General features: G+C 39.7%; 1 protein-coding gene across 3 annotated transcripts in view; it reads right to left on the bottom strand.

The window, feature by feature from the left end:
* CDK14 (cyclin dependent kinase 14) overlaps positions 1-19,063 on the bottom strand; it is a 664,870-nt gene that overhangs the window by 577,017 nt on the left and 68,790 nt on the right. The window contains exon 3 of one of the 3 annotated variants that reach the window (XM_027847912.1): positions 2,522-2,626. The exons of the other annotated variants lie outside the window; for them this stretch is intronic. The gene's annotated coding sequence lies outside the window, so the exon portion shown is untranslated. The remainder of the gene's footprint in view (positions 1-2,521; positions 2,627-19,063) is intronic. 3 annotated transcript variants of the gene reach the window in all.

Raw genomic sequence — 19,063 nt, forward strand, 5'->3', positions numbered from 1 at the left:
GTTAATGTCTGTAGCCCTCGTTAAAAAAAAAAAAAAATAGAAACTGGAATTGGACTACAGAGTTCTAAGGTCCCCCAGCCTTCTCTAACAGTGTTTACAGCTGCCTTCAAGTCTCTCCCTTTGATTTCTAAAATGGGACTGAGGTGAGGAATGAAGGGGAGATACGAAGAGTTTGTACTAAGGAACCAGGAAGACTTGTGTTTGACTCCTGCTCCTGATATTTACTAGCTGTGGGACACTGGGCAAGTCACTTGATTAATCTATCTGGCCTAAAAATTCTTCATATGTAAAATAAGGAGGTTGGATTCAATCTCTAAGGTCTCTTCCAACATCTATGATCTGTTCACTGCCAAAGCTGTGTCTTCTCTTAGATTTCCCCTTTCTCCTGCACTCACGCTCGCTATTCTTTCTGGAAGAATTTACTTCAATTCAAAACATGAAGTGTCTAAATACATCCCAGGCACTGAGGATACAGATTATATCTCTTGGGTAGGTCCAACATGTATGTGGATGTGTTACACAGATCATGCCAGATAATTTTAAAAAGGAAACAGCAAAAGCAAGTAGGTGGTCTAGAAAAGGAATCATGAAGGGGATGGCATTGGAGGCCTAAAGAAAGCTAGTGATTCCAGTGGTTATCAGTGAGGAAGAAGAAAATTCTGGGTATTCAGGACAGTAGCTGTACCTTCTAACCTATGCCTCAAAGACTCCTTTCTATAACATGCCCAAGGGCAGCTAGGTAGTGCAGTGGATAGAGAACCAGGCCTGGAGTCAGGAAGACCCATCATTCTGAGTTTAAATCTGGCCTCAGACAGTTACTAGCCGTTTGACCCTGGGCAAGTCACTTCGCCCTGTTTGCCTCAGTTCCTCATTTGTCAAATGAGCTGGAGAAGGAAACGGCAAACCACTCCACTAGCTTTGTCAAGAAAACCCCAAATCAGGGCAGCTAGGTGGCTTTGGAGGTCCGGCCTTGGAGTCAGGAGGACCTGAGTTTAAATCTGGCCTCAGACACTTGACACTTACTAGCTGTGTGACCCTGGGCAAATAACTTAACCCTGAATGCCTCACTAAAAAGAAAAAAGAAAAGAAAAGAAAACCCCAAATGGGGTCATGGAGAGTCAGACATGACTGAACAACAATACAAATAATATACCTGACAAGTAGTCATCCAGCTTTTATGTGAAGACCAATAATGAAAAGAAACTCACAACTTCCAGAGACAAGCTATTCCACTTCTGGCAAGCTCTACCAGTTAAGAAGTTTCTCCTTAATTGGCCTCTCTGCGATGTGCCCCATTGCTCCCAATTCAGCGGTGTGGAACGCAGGAAGATAAGCCTAATCCCTCTTCCATTTAACTGGACATGGCTAGTAAGTGCCCTAAATCCTTGCTTCTCCAAGCTAAACATCTCCAGATCATTCAGCTGATCCTTTCATGACATGTACTTGAAACTATTCTTGGTCACTTCCCTCTGGACCTTTTCCATATTATCAGTATCAATGAAAAGAAAGAGTGCTAAACTTGGAATGATGGGACTTGAGTTCAAATCCCACTTATAACCTCTGTGGGCCTCCGTTTCCTCATCTGCAAAATTGGAGGGGAGGAGAATAGACCAGAAGGCTTCTGATTTCCCTTCCAACTCTAGATCTTGATCCTATGATCCTAATTCTGAACTTAATAAAAAATTGTGAAGGGGTGGCGAGGGGAGAGAATGCCATTCATATCATGTAGTGTCAGAGTTCAAATATTGTCTATACTTCTACTAGTACTGTTCGAAATGACATCATCAAAGACCAAGCCTTTATTCCATTTCCCTCTTTATAATCAGTTAATAACTAGAGACCAGAAGTTCTGCTCCTAATCATTTAAACTAAACAAATGTTTACATTCATGGCTGAGTCACAGCTTCTCCTTCTCAACTGTCAGCCCTGCCAAATGGTCCCCTCCAGGGCACAGCTGCCAGTCAGCTCCACAGCTGGCCTCGCTGGAATCCCATGTTTACTTTTAACCCACTCCCAGGAAACAAACTATTCCTGTGCTTGGTGCTTCTGTACCCTCTACAGAGACACATCCCTTCCTCCCCTTCCCACCAACCTCCAGGCATAGAATGGAGAGAGAGAAAGGGAATGAAATATTCCTTCCTCCAAAACAGACACAGAGGTTGACGAAAATGGAAACATCTCATCATGTGAAGCTTTGAGCCACTGGCCAAGGCAGCCCATTTGGCTAAGGAAATCTTCAGTGCAAGTTACTTTTCTTTGAGTGGCTGGAAACAAGGAAGAGGTTTTTTTCCCTCCTATTTATACCAAAGAAAATATTTCCATCAAGGAACTAGATTCCTTCGATACTATACTATATTCCTTCCTCTCTGGAAGTCAAATAGATTCGTTATTTTCCTTTATGACAAAAACAGAAAATAAAAAAAAGCTCATTACTGAAGGAGTTTCTGGTCTAAAATTGTTCATCTGATCATACTTACGAAACAAATTAGGATTTTCCCCTAGACACTCCAAAACCACATACCTTGTGCTCTTTTCTTCAAGTTATCATAGATCAATTTCCTCCCGAAGAGTAAAATAGTGTGAAAATTTATTATCAGAGCATGTAAGATTAAGGGCCCCTTTATATCTGCAAAAGATATAAAATCAAGCTCATGTAACTCATGTTTCATGGTAAATTTTTTGTGATTACATAATGTAGGAGGAAAAATGGACAGGCAGATAAATAGCTGGATATTATGTTTTGGGGATCACTATTTAAACCCTGACTGTTTAAATAAGATTACAATTACAAACAGCAAGGCTCAGAGATATACAACACAACAGTCTTTTAATGGGTATTTGTCTTAAATATTTGTAAAGCCAAGTAGATATTAAAAAAAAACTTACATGGAATATGCGCTAATAAATGTAAGTATTTTAAATGATCATTTTTTGTTCTCAAAGAAAACTTCACATCTGGTCATCAAATAGTTGGCAACTCTGAGCCAATGAGAACCCTGACATAGGAAAGGGAGAAAGGTATAGAAATATAAGGGAAGGCAGAAGGTGACACTCAGGGAAGGCTTCATGATATTTGAAACTTGGGTTGGGCTTTAATACACAGTGAAGATAGGTAAGCCAGGTGTAGGAAAAGCATGAGCAAAATTAGCATAGAGGTAGGAAATTATTCCAGTTTGCCTGGAATGGATGAATGATGTCTGCTACAGATTCGTACTTCAAGAAGCTTTAAAAAAAAATGCCAATCTTTATCCTCAAGACTAAAACTCTTCAGAATATAAAAGCACAACTCAAAATGTGTTTGTTTTAAAACGACATACCCCTAGGGAGTCGGTTGTATCAAGAACAAAGTGATAAAATTAGTGCTGTATTACAACATTTTCCTGCCTGAGAACTATTCTCAAAAGGTCCCACCATCCATATCCTTTCACCTATTGTACCTTCCTCTCTACCTTCTTCCCTCTTTAGTCTTCTCCATGGCTTTCCCTCTTTCCTTCAAAGAACCCTACGTAACTCAAAAAGATGGGACTTAGATTGGGATTTTTCATCATCTGTGTTAAAGTAGGCTTAGCGTCAATACCTTGTGTTGGCCATTTCCCAGTGGAAAGTCTGGCGGGGTTTGTCCTCCTGGATCTTGTTCCTCCATCTGCTCTTTTCTCAGGGAGAGCTATAACTAACTACCAAACCACAGTCCTTATTTTTCCACTTTCTGGGGGATTTTTATAGCCAGACCAAGCCCCTCCTTTCTGGGAGCCCTCCTGGGCTCTTCCCTGCCTAGTTCTAGCCATCTTTTTTTGGCTGGACCTTCCTATCCAAAGCCCTGCAAGCCTAAAATGGCCATTCTAAGCCTTTACCAAGCAGGACACCCAAGATCTGTCAGATTCTCCTGCCAGAGTCAAGCACTGGTTTGACTAAAATACAGTTACTATGCACAAGATTCTCCTTTCTATGTGGCTTTTTTTTTTTTTTTTGCTTTGCTCTGAATAATACAAGATTATTCTGCAAAGTATTCGCTCTTCTTGTGGCCACATTCCCTCCATAACATTTATTCTGAATGTCTTGTAATTTTACAGATAGGACCTGCTTCTTTTTCACTCACTTCATTGTGGGTGATTTATTTTAAACTGACTGTCCAACAGACAGCTTAGTAAAGTGTCCTAATTTCAAACTGTGTTTCTATAATCGTGCACTTATTCCATGTAATCAGTGTCACTGAAAAGGCTATGAGAGCAATGAGTATCTTATTGTTTGCGTGTGGAGTGGCAAACATGATATTAATTCAGTTTATTAAGACCTAAATGTCTATGGAAGGGGAAAAAACAACCTATACCTTTTTGGATATTCCTAGGGTGTCAGAATATTTGACAAAGTATAAATCATAGTACTTAATGCTTTTGTTACAGAGAACATCTACTGCTACATTATTAATGCGTAATATGCTCCACAATAAGTAGGTAAGATGTTCACTTCTGTTCATTCATGAAGATCATTTATGGTTTAAAAACTGGCTTTTCCCTATAAAAGGTGGTTAAATGAAAAGAACGTTCAGCAGGGTGCCAAGAAACCAGCATTCTAGTCCTTACAACCACTAAATACTGTGACCTTCCATTCATCAATTAACCTGTAAAAGGTCACAATTCCTTTAACTGCAAAGTGAGAAAGATGATCTCTAAGGTCCTCTCTAACACTGGAACAATTTGATCTATGCCAAAATCTCTTTTTAAGTCCTAAATTACTAAATAATAATTCTGTTGTCCTCTTCCAAGGGACAGGAAGGTAGCTTGGTACTCTGTATGGAGCTCTGGATTTGGGGTCGGAAGGGCAAGGAGCAGAATTCCAATCCCTATTCTTCCACTTACTACTTGAGTGATCTTGGTGAGGTAACACCTCTATGCCTCAGTTTCCACAACTGTAAAATGAAGAAGGTGAACTCAGCCCCATATGGAATCACAACCCACAGTTTAAGAAGCGTTGAAGGGGTTGCAAGTGGAAAAAAGTTTAAGAAGCCCTGAACTAGATGACCTCAAAAGTCTCTTCCAGCAGGAAATCCTGTGACCCCCATAACCTCCGTGATTCCACCTCTGAAGCTATACTCTTATGACATTGTACAGATATAGTTAGACAGACATAGTTAGATATATATAATTTATGGCATCAATTGACTAGAAAACATTTATTAACTACCTACTACAGGCACTGGCCCTGTGCTAAGTATATCACCTTTTAAAACTCAAAAGCATATTCTGAGTGCCTACTCTGTGTAGGTACTGTGCTAGATGCTGAATTATGAAAGCAACATGCTGTCGCACTCACCTTCATTCTTCTCTCAAGGACCATATGCAGAGACTGGTGCAGTGGCAATTAACATCCTTTGTTTAGAAACCACCAAAATACAGCCCAAACATAGGAAAGCATGATGCCAAAAATTCCAAAATAAAGGCAATTTTAATGCTTTTTATTCATTAAGAATGAATTGTACCAAAGGAATAAGAAAATGCACCTTCCTCCTTTGCAAAGGTCGGGACCTGAAGGGTGCGGATACTGTCAGACTCAGATGATGTCACTGTCCCAGGGCTGCTTTTTTTCCTTCTTTCCCATGTTTTGTTATATTGATCATAGGATCTTAGGTCCAGAGTGGCAAAGGACTTCAGAGCCCATCTAGTCCCAACCCCCTTAATTTACAGGTGAGAAAACTGAGGCTCAGAGAGGTTAGCTAACATATCCAAGGTCACACAGGCACAGTAAGGATCAGGGCTGGAATATGAGCAGAAGCTCTCCCATTCCAGGTTACCTTCCCCTGAGGAGAGGGGAGGGGAGGGAAAGGAGAAGGATATGTTCAGAAATGAAGGTAAATAAAACAGAAGACATCAATACAAATTTTAAAGAATTTTAAAACAAGAGTATAAAAGGCAGCAGCAAGAAGGACTATATTCTAATGGAGGGAATTAGGTATTCAAAAAGCAGGGGAGAGCAAATGTTGTTCAGTTGTATTCATGGTCCTATGGGCTATAGTATGCATGCTGTCCATGGGGTCTTCTTGGCAAGGAAACTGGAGTGGTTTGCCATTTCCTTCTCCAGTAGATTGAGGCAAACAGGTTAAGTGACTTGCCCAGGGTCACATAGATAATAAGTATCTGAGGTCACATTTGAACTCAGATCTTCCTGACTCCAGGTCCAGCATTCTATCCACTGAGCCACCCACTCAAGACATACAAGAGTGCTTTTTTGTTGTAGCAAAACAAACAAACAAACCTGCAAACAAAGTAGATGCCTACTTGAAAAATTTTTTATAATCTTGACAGAGAGAGATTAAGTAATTTGTCTATAGTCAGTGTATGTTAGTGGCAGGACTTCAAGGGAAATCTTCCTGATTCCAAGGCTATCCTTTAATCCATTACACCATGCAGCCTTCACAAAGGCCTCTTCAGAATAAACACTAAAAGGTTTAATCATTGAGGTACTGCTGTTGTTATTCAGTTGTTTCAGTTCTGTCTGGCTTTTTGTGACCTCATTCGGTATTTTCTTGGCACAGATACTGGAGTGGTTTGCCATTTCCTTCTCCAGCTCATTTTACAGGGGACTTGAAAAATTATGTTATATAAATATAAGGAAGTAGTATCATACCCTAAGGAAGGAAAATGAATGAGGAATTCAGAGAAACATGAGAAGATTTGCATGAATGATGCAGAATGAAATAAAGCTGAATCAGGAAAACAATATAGACAGCGACTATAATTATGGTAATGAAAAAGAAACTGAACACTGTGGAACTGAATGACCAATCTTGCCCAAGGAGAAGAGATGAGGAAATGCATCTGTCTCCTTTCCTGAGGGAGCTGGGGGATGAGTGCAAAATGTGCCATATGCTGTTAGTTATGTGGCTTCACCGTTATTCTCTGTCGCTAGCTTATGGTATTTCCAGAAATGAGTGATATTAAAAGAAAAGATATCAATAAAACTGTTAAAATATAATTTTAAAATTTAGCATGCACACACAAATAACTAGAGCATGCATTAGAGTCTGACCAGAGAGAGATGAAAGGTTAGCGCAAGAAGGACCAGCTCTGGTGGAGAGGCAGAGGAAGGAATCCCAGAACAGTTTGCTGTTGCCAGTGAGGTGGATCTTGAAGGATGAGCAGGACAGAAGAGGGAAGCCTGATCTAAGCACTGAGGGAAGGTGGGAGAAATGCTGAGGCAGCAGAGGGCCAGATGAGATCCAAGAACAGCTAGAAATGCAGTTTAGCTGCAACATTGAGTGCGCAGTGGGGAGGAATGAGAAATATGGCTGGAAAATCCAAACTGAGCCAGTAGAGAGCTTTAGGTTCCAGGACCAAGGGCTTACATTGATTCATACAGGAAATGGGGGGGGGGGGGGGGGGGGGGGGGGAGGAGAAAGGGTAAGAAGAGGGGGAAAGAAGAGTATCCAAAGTTCTCTGGTGTGATCTGAGTTAGCGAGGCAGCTAGGCAGTGGATACAGCTTTGGAGTTGGAGTCAGGAAGACTTGAGTTCAAATGATGGTTCAGACACTTAACTCTTTTCTCCAACTGTCCCCAAGCCTGGAATTCTCTTTGTCCTCATCTCAACTTTGAAGTCTCAGCTAAAATCCAACCTTCTGCAAGAAATCTTTTTCCGTTCATCTTAATCTTCGTGCCATCTGTCTGAAATTATCTCCAATCTACCCAGTGTGTGTATACACATACATACACACACACATATGTGTGTATGTATACTGACTGTACACAGTCATTTGCATGTTGTTTTCCCCATTAGATTGGAAGCTCCTTGAGAGCACAGTATGGTCTTTTGCCTTTCATTGCATCCCCAACACTTAACACAGTGCCTGACACATAGTAGGCACTTACTACATGCATGTGGATTTGACTGACTTGTGTGACCCTGTCACTTTAAGTCACTTAAAACTCTCTATGCCTCATTTCCCCACTTGGGAAATAAATGGGTTGGACTTGACGTCCTTCTGGCTCTAAATCTGCAATCTTCTGACCTGTGCATGGAAAAGATGAATCTGGAAGCAGTAGAATAACTTGGAGAAGTCTTAATCCCCAATAAATAGTAAAAAGATACGAATAAACAGTTCTTGAAAGCAGAATCACAGACTATTAACAATCTTATGACACACTGCTCCGAATCATGGAATAATGTAAATCAGAACAACTCTGAGGTTTCAACTCACACCCAGCTAATTAGCAAAGATGACCAAAGGCCAAAATATTCTATGTTGGAAAGGCTATATGGAGAAAGGCAGCCACGCCAATATTTTGTGGGTAGAGTCAGGAACTGGTCCAATCATTGTGTAAAGCTATTGGAAATTATTTTAACAAAGTGAAAGTATCCATCATCTTTGGCCCAGAAATCTCATTGCTAGGCACTGATCCCATAAAGGTCACACACAGAAAGAAAAGTCCCAAATACACCAAAATATTCATCACAGCATGTTCTGTGTTATCAAAGAACTGCCCAGAGACTAGCACAGTACCTTATACATAGCTGTTGTTCAATCATTTTTCATTTACGTCTGTCTCTTCATGACCCCATTTGGTGTTTTCTTGGCGTGGTTTGCCATTTTCTTCTCCAGCTCATTTTACAGATGAGGAAACTGAGGCAAAAATTACTTGCTCAGGGTCACATAGCTAGTAAGTATCTGAGGCCAGATTTGAACTCAGGAAGATGAGTCTTCCTGACTCGAGGCCCAGCACTCTATCCACTGTGCTACTTAATAAATGCTCACCTGATGACAGAATGACCAGAAATAGGAAAATTAGGCAGACTTATGGGGAAAGAGATGAGTACCAGTATAGACAGCATATTAGGCCTTCAGGTGAGGCTGTGGACACAATTTTGGTTGTCTATACCATGATGATAACTGAAGCCATGGGAAAGACTAATATTCACCCAGGGAGTGTTTAAAGTAAAGAGGACTGAGGATAGAACCTCTGGGGTTCTCTCAGGGGCTCATACTTAAGGGCAAGAGGAGGAACAAGAAGGAGTAAAAGAGGCAGAGAAGTAACAATGCAAGAGGCAGGAGAATTAGAATGAAATAATGTTCCAGAAGCCAAGGGAGAAGGAAGGACAAGAAAGGTTTGATGGACAGTGTGAGAAACAGCAAACAGGTCAAGAAGGGTGGAGACTGGCAAAGGTCATTTGGTAATTGGGAGAGCAGGAGTGATATTAAAAGAGATGTTTTGTTCAAGTAGTAAAGTATGATCCCAATTACAAATGATAAGGAGCGAGTAGGTGGGAGGCAAGTGTGTGCACGACTCTTTCTGGAAATACGGCGATGAAAGGAAGGGCCGGGAAAAAGCAGAAAGAGTAAGAGCAGATTCAAGAAGAGTTGGGCAGTGCTTTGTTTCGAGGATAGGGGAGACCCAAGCATGTACCTAGGCCTGGGGAAAAGACAGAAAAGAGAAATAAAACAAAGACACAAAAGAGACCCCAGATACCAACTGAATGGAAGTCTTAGAAGATGAGCTATCACATTCTCTATTTCAATATATTCCTATTTATGGAAGTCCATCTCCCCAGCTAGACTAATAACTACTTTGAAGGTAGGCACTTTGCCTCATTCATCTTCATTTCCCTTACAGGGCCTATTAAAACAATTATTAGTCAATAAACATATCATTAAACTGAAAACTGAAGATACCAACACAGGTACAATCTACTAATTAACTGTAGATAGACTTTAGCTTATAAAATGTTACTATACAGGCGTAGAAGACTAAACTTGTGATGTCACTGATAGAGAGAACTTCCAGAAGATGGAAAGGAGAGAATAGAATAAGCATTTATTATGCACCTACTATGTCCTAGGCACTATGCTAAATGTCTCATTTGATCCTCACAACAACCCTGGGAGGTAGGTGCTATTATTCTCTCTATTTTACAGTTGAGGAAACTGAGGCAGACAAAGATTAAGTGATTTGCCCAGTGTTTGAGGCCAGATTTGAACTCAGATTTTTTCTGATTCCAGGACCAGGGCTCTATCTGGCTGGCACCACCAGCTTCCTCTTCCTCCCAGAAGAACAAAATTCCTCCTCCACTTCACGTCTGCACCTTTTCCTGAATTTACAATCCTAGAGTTTCCTAGATCATTGAGAGATGAAGGGGCTTCCCCAGGGCCCTCCTAGCCAAGGGTGACTGGTACCCAGGTATTCCTGGCTCTGAGGGCAGCTTTCTCTCTCTCTACTACTCCATGGCTGCCCGCTATCTATAGACATAACCTATGTAAATTGTAACCTACATAAAATAAACTACAAAATAAAAGGAGGCAAAAAAGCTGTTTCCTTCAGATTCTACAGTTTTCACATAAAAGAAGAAGAGACAGAGATTTTCTGCTCTTAAAGATCCCATGTGGGTATTATGTTACATCTAACTCCAAAGTTTGTGCAATAAGAATGTATTTGTGATTTTAATTTTCATAATTACTGTGAGCAGTTTTTAATGCAATGTTATGAGTACATTTTGTACTCCAATTAACTATATGGTTCTCACATTACTGAATTATCTTTCTTTTGGCATGCAAAATTCCCCTCAATCCATCCCATTAATATAAGCCCTTTGTACTCAGTCACTAAGAACTAATATGGAAAAGGTTTGCCAAGCTGTAAATGCTAAAAATCATCCAGAAAAGTTACAGCAATATAAATACCATAGAAATAAGGGATTTTTCTTCATATACAACATTTTAAAAAACAAAAATCTAAAGGGAAAGCATTTAGTAGGAGGATAATTTGTTTAAAAAAAAAATACCATTAATAAACTTCCACAGAAGCCCTGCCACAGCATGAGGGGAGAGATGACTCCCAAAGTTCCCAAAGCTCTGGCCTGGTCTACCAAGCTGGAAATTTCTCAAGTTTAGGATCCCAAAAAGGAAAGTGTTTGCCGTCCAAAGACAAGTACACGGAGGTCCAACACCAGCAGTTGGCTACTAGATGATAAATGATTTGGCCATGCCATCTACAGTCTTGGGTGCCCATATTCCTTTGCTTGTGCAGGGACTAGGGCAAGGTAGAATAAAGGGCGTGGACTAGAAGGTACTAAAAATCCCTCCACCACTTCATGTCTGCACCATTTCAGCAATTTACAATCTTAGAGCCACCTAGAGCCTCGGGAAATTAAGAAGCTTGCCTGGGACCCCCAGCCAGAACATATCAAAGAGTGACTGGAACCCAGATCTTAAACCCAGCTCTGAGGACAGCTCTCTGTTCATTCCTTCCCCAGAGGTTTTTAAGCTATCAATAAACATAAACTTAGTCCCCTGAATATGAGATATTTGCCAAACAGACAATTCACTACTAAAAAAACTTAACCTCACCCATTACTGACATTCTTGATTAGTTACCAAAGGGGAAGCATTTCAGAAATCAGTTGTCTATGGGCCATCAGGTCAATAGAGGAAAGATCAAAATGAACACCAAATTAAAATAAAGACAAGAAAACTTGAGTGCAATTACCACGGCTCCAGAATGATCTATGTAAATCTGGGCAGTTGACTGTGAAAAAAGGGGAAGACACGAAAGTAAAAACATTGATATCTGATCATCTGCTTCTGATTATCTGGCAGGTGACGGGACAATGCATAGAGTACCGGGCTTGGAGTCAGGAAGACCTGAGTTCAAATTCAGCCTCAGATACGTATTAGTTGTGTGACCCTAGGCAAGCCACTTAATCCCTGTTTGTCTCAGTTTCCTCATCTGTAATGGGGATAATAATAGCACCTACTTCCCAGGGTTGTTGCAAGATGCAAATGAGATCATTGGAAAGCACTCAGCTCAGTGCCTGGCACATAGTAAGCACTACATAACTTATTATTATTATTATCATCACCATTTCTTTGACAAGTTTAACAAACCATGTAAATAAGACAATCACCAGAATAAGGAGGAGAGGAAAGTACAGACCCACTTCAGCCATCAAACCCTAAGCAACCAACCAAGCAGGAGAAAAGGCAGCCATCAAAGACCACAAGCTCATTTGCAACATATTTTTGAGGAGGACAAAAGGTCCTTGGCAAGATGACCTCACAGGCAAAGGCAGTGGAAAGCAAAGAATCCTGAAGAAAACTGAGTATGACTCACTGAAGTCAGAATATCCTAAACACTTCAGAGATTAAAAACTGAAAGGATCAAAAAAAATTTTACGTAAAGAGGAACAGAATTGCTCAATGTTTTTACAGGTATCTATTCTCATCTGCAATGACAATGAAGATACTGCATTTAGACTCTAATACCTGACTGCATGATTATAGTAAATCCACACTGGAGGTAGCATGCTTTTAAAGACACTTCTCAAGAATTTAAGATATCTCAAAAAGGAAGGGTTTCCAAAAGAAGTAGGCAAGAAAATCAAATGCAACATTACTACTACTGAGCAAAGCCAACCATGCAGATGTCAGTAAGATCCCATATGCCTACTTTCTCACCTTTTTGAGATCTTAGCAGGCACGGTCTATACATATGTGGATAGTGGCCTTGATGAAAACATAAGAAACAAGAATTTCCCAGATGATTCTCTATTGCAGACTACATCTCCACAGTCAGAGACCTAACCAATAGGTAGAAAGAATATATCATGCAGTTTGTTGATTCTTGTTAAGTATCTATTTTTATAAAGCTTATCTTTTTTTTTAAAGCAGAAACAAAGTACAGCCTTTAAAAGCTCTCAGTATGAGTGGCCTGGCAACCATACACTTAGCAGAAAAACTTGTTGGGTACTAAGATCTACAGGGACAGGGACAGATTTATGAATTTAGGTTACTCAACAAGTTTACCAAATCTATATCATCTATAACTTCAGACTGTTTTCTGAGTAGGTATGAATAAATGAAATGAATGAAAAAGCATTTAAAAAGGCACCACGTGCAAAGAACTATGCTAAGCAGAAAGAGCAAGATAGCCCTGCTCTCAAAGAGTTCTCATTTGAAGAGAGAAGACAATATATACTTGAGAGGTTAGCTACAAGTCGAATGTAAAGTTGTCATGGTCCTTAGGGTGCAACTGCAAAGGAGATGATGATGCATTATCGTTAATGTCATTGCCACTAATCAAGTCCTATCAGTTCTTGATGATGAATCATTTGAGGTTGAAGCCAAGGACTTCAGGGCTGAGAATTCTCTTTTCCCTTTCTTCAGTAACTGTGGCTGGAGCATCTGGATCAGCCAGGTCCAGGATGATGGGGCAATAGCATTCATGCATCAGAATGGATTCTAAGAAGTGGCCAAATGCTGTCAGAAGGCTTTGGAAGGGTATTTTATGGAAAAAAATGAGATTTTTTAAAATGATCTGTAACCTTATGCTTACCCATGATCATTTCCTCAACACACATACAAGAAACATCTGCAAGAATCATTTTTAATTTCTTAGAGAGAGAAGCTATTTGTAAGCCTGTACTATAACTTTCTGAAAAGCTGAGGAACTGTCAGCATCTTCTAATTAGGAAGGGGTGAGTAAGGAAGAAGAAGAGTGATTCACAAAGGAGAAAGGGGGAAAAAAATCACCTCTGGGTAGGCAGAAACAAGGGCCCCCCAGATGACCATCTGAAATTGGATTCAATCAGTTGTGAGTATTCCAGAGAAGACTGTTGGCAATTTGCACTAGAGACATCATCTTCCCACCTGACTTAGCAGACAAGGGAGAGCACCATCTGGATGAAAAATGGAGCTTTGCAAACCATGCCAGAGGAGCTGGAGTAGGATGTTCAGGATAAATGCAGATGTCCAGCTGCTAGGTTGCTAAATAAAGACCTGTATCCATGGACCAACCTCCCCTATGTACCATCATATTTCCCTCAGGAATCTTTCAGTAAAACATCACCAGTTTTAAAAGTGGAAAATGTTTAAGCACAGATGCAAGAGGAAGAAGAGGCAGAAGGTGGCAGAAGTAAGAGTAGACCGGGCATCAGAGGACTTTAATTCTTGTCCTTATTCTGCCTACTTTTCAAAAAGACCTTAGAGGACCATGACACCTGGCATTTCGGGTCCACAACCTCCTCATAAGCAAAATAAGGGCATTGTACTAAATGGTCCCCAAGATTCCTACCATCTTTAAAATTCTACTGTCCACAAAATGCAATCATTTTGAATAATATCAACACTATCGTTTACATTTCAGACTTATACTGAGCAACATGGTATAGTGCTAGGCTTGAAATGAAGAGAACTCATTTCAAATAATGGCTAATATTTATTACGTGTGTGACCACTAACTTTCTTCAGTTTATCTGTAAAATGGGTGCAATAACATTTGCACTACCTATGTGGCAGGGTTATTTTGAGGAAATTTACCTTACTTTTCCATTCTTTGTATCCCTACTGTTCTGTAGCATGCCTGCCACATAGTAAGCACTTAATAAATCCTTCTGATTTGACTTGAAAAGTATTTTAATTCTGATAGTGCTATACAAATCTGAGTTTATTGTTAGGATTCACTCAGATATTCTGAGAATCAAAAATGACTTTCCAAGTAACTACTAAATTCTCAAATATGCTTTCCCTCCTGCTACCTTCTCCTCTCTTTACGGGGTTACTCCAAGAGCCAAGAGATAGATGACAACCAGGACAACTGTTTACCAGCAGAGGTCATCCTATACCTTCATCTCCTAAACGCCCTTCTGTAGAAGATAAAGAAGTATTTCCCAATAATAAATTACGTAACTGTGATCCAAAGAAGGAACGAAGGTAACACCAGGGAAAGACAGACAGATGTAAAGAGGAACAGTCTGGAAATTGAGACAGCTTGGTTTTATTTCTGCTTGGCTGGGTGACCTTAGGCAAATCATTTCATCTGTCTATTCCCCAGTTTCCTGATCTGCCAAATAAGCAGCCTGGGCTGTAACATGTCCACTTCCATGAGTCCAGTGTTGTATCAGGAGGACAAAATCACGGAAGTCATGGTACCTGTCCTCAAGAAAATGACAGCGGAGTTGGGGGAGGAAAAAGTCAGAGAACAATACAAAACATTATTTATAATATATAAAAAGTGCTAAATTATCTAACAGCAGTGAAAAAAAGGTCACATCAAGTCAAGACAAGAAGCATTTATTAAATGCTTTCTGTGTGCAAAGTATTAGGGTGCATAGTGGATGCAAATAGCATATTTCCAACACTCAAAAAACATAAGGGATATCACTAACGATAGGCAATTGCTGGCACCAGAATATCAGACTTGGAGTCAGGAAGATGAGTTCAAATTCTGCCTTAGACACCTACTAGCTATGTGATCCTAGGCAAGTCACTCAACCTCTCTGACTCAGTTTCCTCATCTGTAAAATGGAGATCAATAATAACAGTATTACCTTAATAGTTAAGAGTATTTATAAGACTATAATCATATTCTTAGCATAATAAGAGTATCGACCTCCCAAAGTTGTTGTGAGGATTAAATGACATAACACATAAAGTACTTTGCAAACATTAAAGTAGTACATAAATGTGAGCTGTTATTAGTATTTTTATAAATGATATGCTCTAAAAAGGAGGTGGATTGGGCATATAGCAGAAGCAAAGGATAACAAGTAGCCTAAGTGCTGCATTGACACCTATAGGAAGGGAAAGACCCAGAGGAGAGCCTCCAATGGTCACTGGGAACATTTCAGGGATACCACAGACAGGATGGGCTCAGATCTGCAACAATGTGTGTCAGGAATACCAGGAGAAATAGCCCTATTAACTCACTGATATACAAAGGATTATATATGTGACGTACATAAATTGAGAAAAGTCTTTTGAAAAATGTTTTGGGGCACTCGGAGAAGAGGCATTCCACAGACATATTATTCTATCAGCCACAAGAGTGGACAGAAGTCTCCAGTTTAAAATAATCAGGGGTCACAATGATCAGTATTTGCCCAAACATTCTCTTCCTACTTCTCTGGGCAATGGCTCCTATCTAAGCACTAAGAAGGTCTGAGTTAAAGAGTCCTACCTCTCTACCATTTCTACAAGAAGGAGCTTTATTACCTCACCCCTATTATATGACATCTCTCCCTCTCTCATCCAGCTACCAGCACCACCCACACATGCCCACACCTATCCCAGCCAAATGTAAACCTCTACCTCCTATTCATTCCTTCTGAGTCTGGCTCCTTTCACAGGAACTGTCGGCTTGCTGCAAAATGCAACTCTTTGGCTCTGGGTCCTTGCACACAATGATCTGCATGGGTGGTGTTTGTTTCAGCAAGGAAGAAGCTGCAGAGCAAGAATCATGCTTCTTTTGCTAGCTTTGATATCATCATTTTCCTACTGGACGTTAATCACTCTTCAGGGATTATGCCCCTGCATTTAACCTAAATCTAACCATGCTCTACCCCACTTGGAGGAAACACAAATCACCTGCAACATACAGGTCACCATATAGGCAAACCCAAAGGAAGTTTTAGCATCTACAACTGCATCCTAGATCACCACGAGGCAAATGTGTATTAGCATGTGCCAGCAGGCAAGCATTTAGCGAGAGTCTAAAAAAAAAAGCCAAAACTAGACGCTTGCATAAATAAAATGGCATTTGAAGTTATTTTTCCTAAGGTAAAAATTATAAGAGCTCATAGGACAAGACATGAGCTCATTACCAGCTGGGATTTGTAATAATTTCCCCCTGTTGTATAGCGCTGGGCAGTTAGCTTCACTGCTCAGATTTTTACAAGTCCTCTCAAGCATGGAATAGACCCAACCCCCAGGCAGAATACTACAGGAGATGGACCATCAATCTTCTTCAGTTAGATAGTTTCTAATAGCACATACATGCCCAAAACTTTAAGTTTGTTCAACTTTTAAAGTTCTGCAAGCTTTTCTTTTATCTGCAGTGGCACTCACAGGCAATCCTCTTCTTTACTTTCAAATAAGAAAGGGAAATGAGCCTTTTTGTTTTAATTTGGGAGTGGGTGTATTCATCATAGATAGCATCATAGAACAACCACAAGGGGCTTGAGGACATAATCTGCCTTCTGATAGAGAAATGGTCAAATCAAATGGAAAGTCCTGAGAGTTGTAATTATCAGATAAGGATCTAGGGAAATCCAAAAGCATCCAAAATTTTTGCAAGGGTAACATTGAGGTTTCGACAATCATTCTAAGGGATATGATCTGGGCAGGAAATCTATCCTGTCAGTATTTGCCATTTCAAGATTGGAAGAAAAGGCACAAAGGCTACAGGGCCCAGACTTGTGAACACCTTAGAAGGTGACAGAGGAGATCCCTTTGGCACTGAAGAGGACAGAAGTATCCCCACTCTTCCTAAAGGGTGCAAATGTGGTGCAAAGATTCTACAAATAAGAAGAGAGGCAGCAAAGCAGAAAACATTGATGAGGACTCAAGAAATCTTGATTTTTTAAATTCTAACCACCCATGAGACATTGGGCAAGTCACCTCAATTGTGTCCCATTATTCTCATGTGTAAAATTAAAAATGTGATAGAAGTCAAGTTAATAAGCACTTATTAAATTAAAACTACTATAAGGTACGACCTCACACCTATAAGATTGGCTAATGTGACAGAAAAAGAAAATTATAAATGTTGGAGAAGATGTGGGAAAATTGGGACACTAATACATTGCTGGTGGAGTTGTGAGCTGATCCAACCATTCTGGAGAACAATTTGGAATTATGCCCAAAGGGTTATAAAACTGTGCATATCCTTTGATCCAGCAATACTACTAATAGGTCTGTATCCCAAAGAGATCATAAAAAAGGAAAAGGACCTACATGTTTATAGCAGGTCTTTTTGTGGTGGCAAAGAATTGGAAATTGAAAGAACGCCCATCAATTAGGGAACGGCTGAACAAGTTATTGTATATGAATGTAATGGAATACTATTGTGCTATAAGAAATGATGAGCAGGTGGATTTCAGAAAAACCTGGAAAGACTTCTATGAACTGATGCTGAGTGAAGTGAGCAGAACCAGGAGAACACCGTACACAGTAATAGCAACACTGTGTAATGATCAACTATGACAGACTTAGCTCTTCTCAGCAAGACAATGATCCAAGACAATTCCAAAAGACTCATGATGGAAAACGCTATCCACATACAGAGAAAGAACTATGGAGTCTGAATGCAGATCAAAGCACAGTATTTTCTCTTTTGTTTTTTGCTTTCTCTTTCTTGTGGTTTTTCCCTTTTGTTCTGATTCTTCTTTTACAACATGACTAATGTGGAAATATGTTTAACTTGACTGCACATATATAACCTATATCAGATTGCTTTCTGTCTTGGGGAGGGGAAGGGGAGAGAGGGAGAAAAATTTGGAACTCAAAATCTTATAAAAAATGAATGTTGATAATTATCTTTACATGGAATTGGAAAAAAATAAAATACTATTAAAAATAAGCACATATTAAGCCTGTACTATCTACATACCAGGTACCATGTTAAGTCTAAGAATACAAATACAAGTGAAAAGAGAGTCCCTGCCCTCAAGGAGCTTACATCTAATCCACGAAATCAACATATGAAAGAGAGCTGAAGAGGGGCAGGGAATGGTATGCCATATCTGTGGGGGTTTTGTTTTTGTTTGTGACTTAGCTGTTGCATACTGAACTCTATGATTTATATCAGGGAATGGTCAATGGAAAGTCACGAATGAACTGTAGGATTCTAACATCCTTCAGTTTCTGGGTCACAGGACTAAGTAAATTGTACATAGTATTTTGTTATAATACTTACAAAACCGAGTACTAGAGAAACATAACATAACTCAACCTTAATAACACTATTTCATCATTTCTTTAAAAATAGAGAGAAATAATTCAGGATTAGTCTCTACAACTCAGTTCAAAATGGAAAGTTAGATTTTTTAACCTTTTTTTTTTCCTTTTTTAGACACTGCCTCATTCATGTGGCGATTTGGTGAATAGGTCATTTTTCTGTTTCAAAAAAAAAATTACTCAGTTCAGCATATCAATTTTCAACTATAATTAAGTGGGGAAATCAACTTTGAAGGTTTTGAACAAAACTTGACAGATATGAGTTGAAAGTTGAGTACTAAAAATGTGGCAGGAGCAATCATTATTATTTTTTAAAATTTCCAAATGCTCAGTGCAAACAACTTCTCCATT

Source organism: Vombatus ursinus, unplaced genomic scaffold (genome assembly GCF_900497805.2).
Source record: "Vombatus ursinus unplaced genomic scaffold, bare-nosed wombat genome assembly UNPS02005459.1, whole genome shotgun sequence".
NCBI lineage: Eukaryota > Metazoa > Chordata > Mammalia > Diprotodontia > Vombatidae > Vombatus > Vombatus ursinus.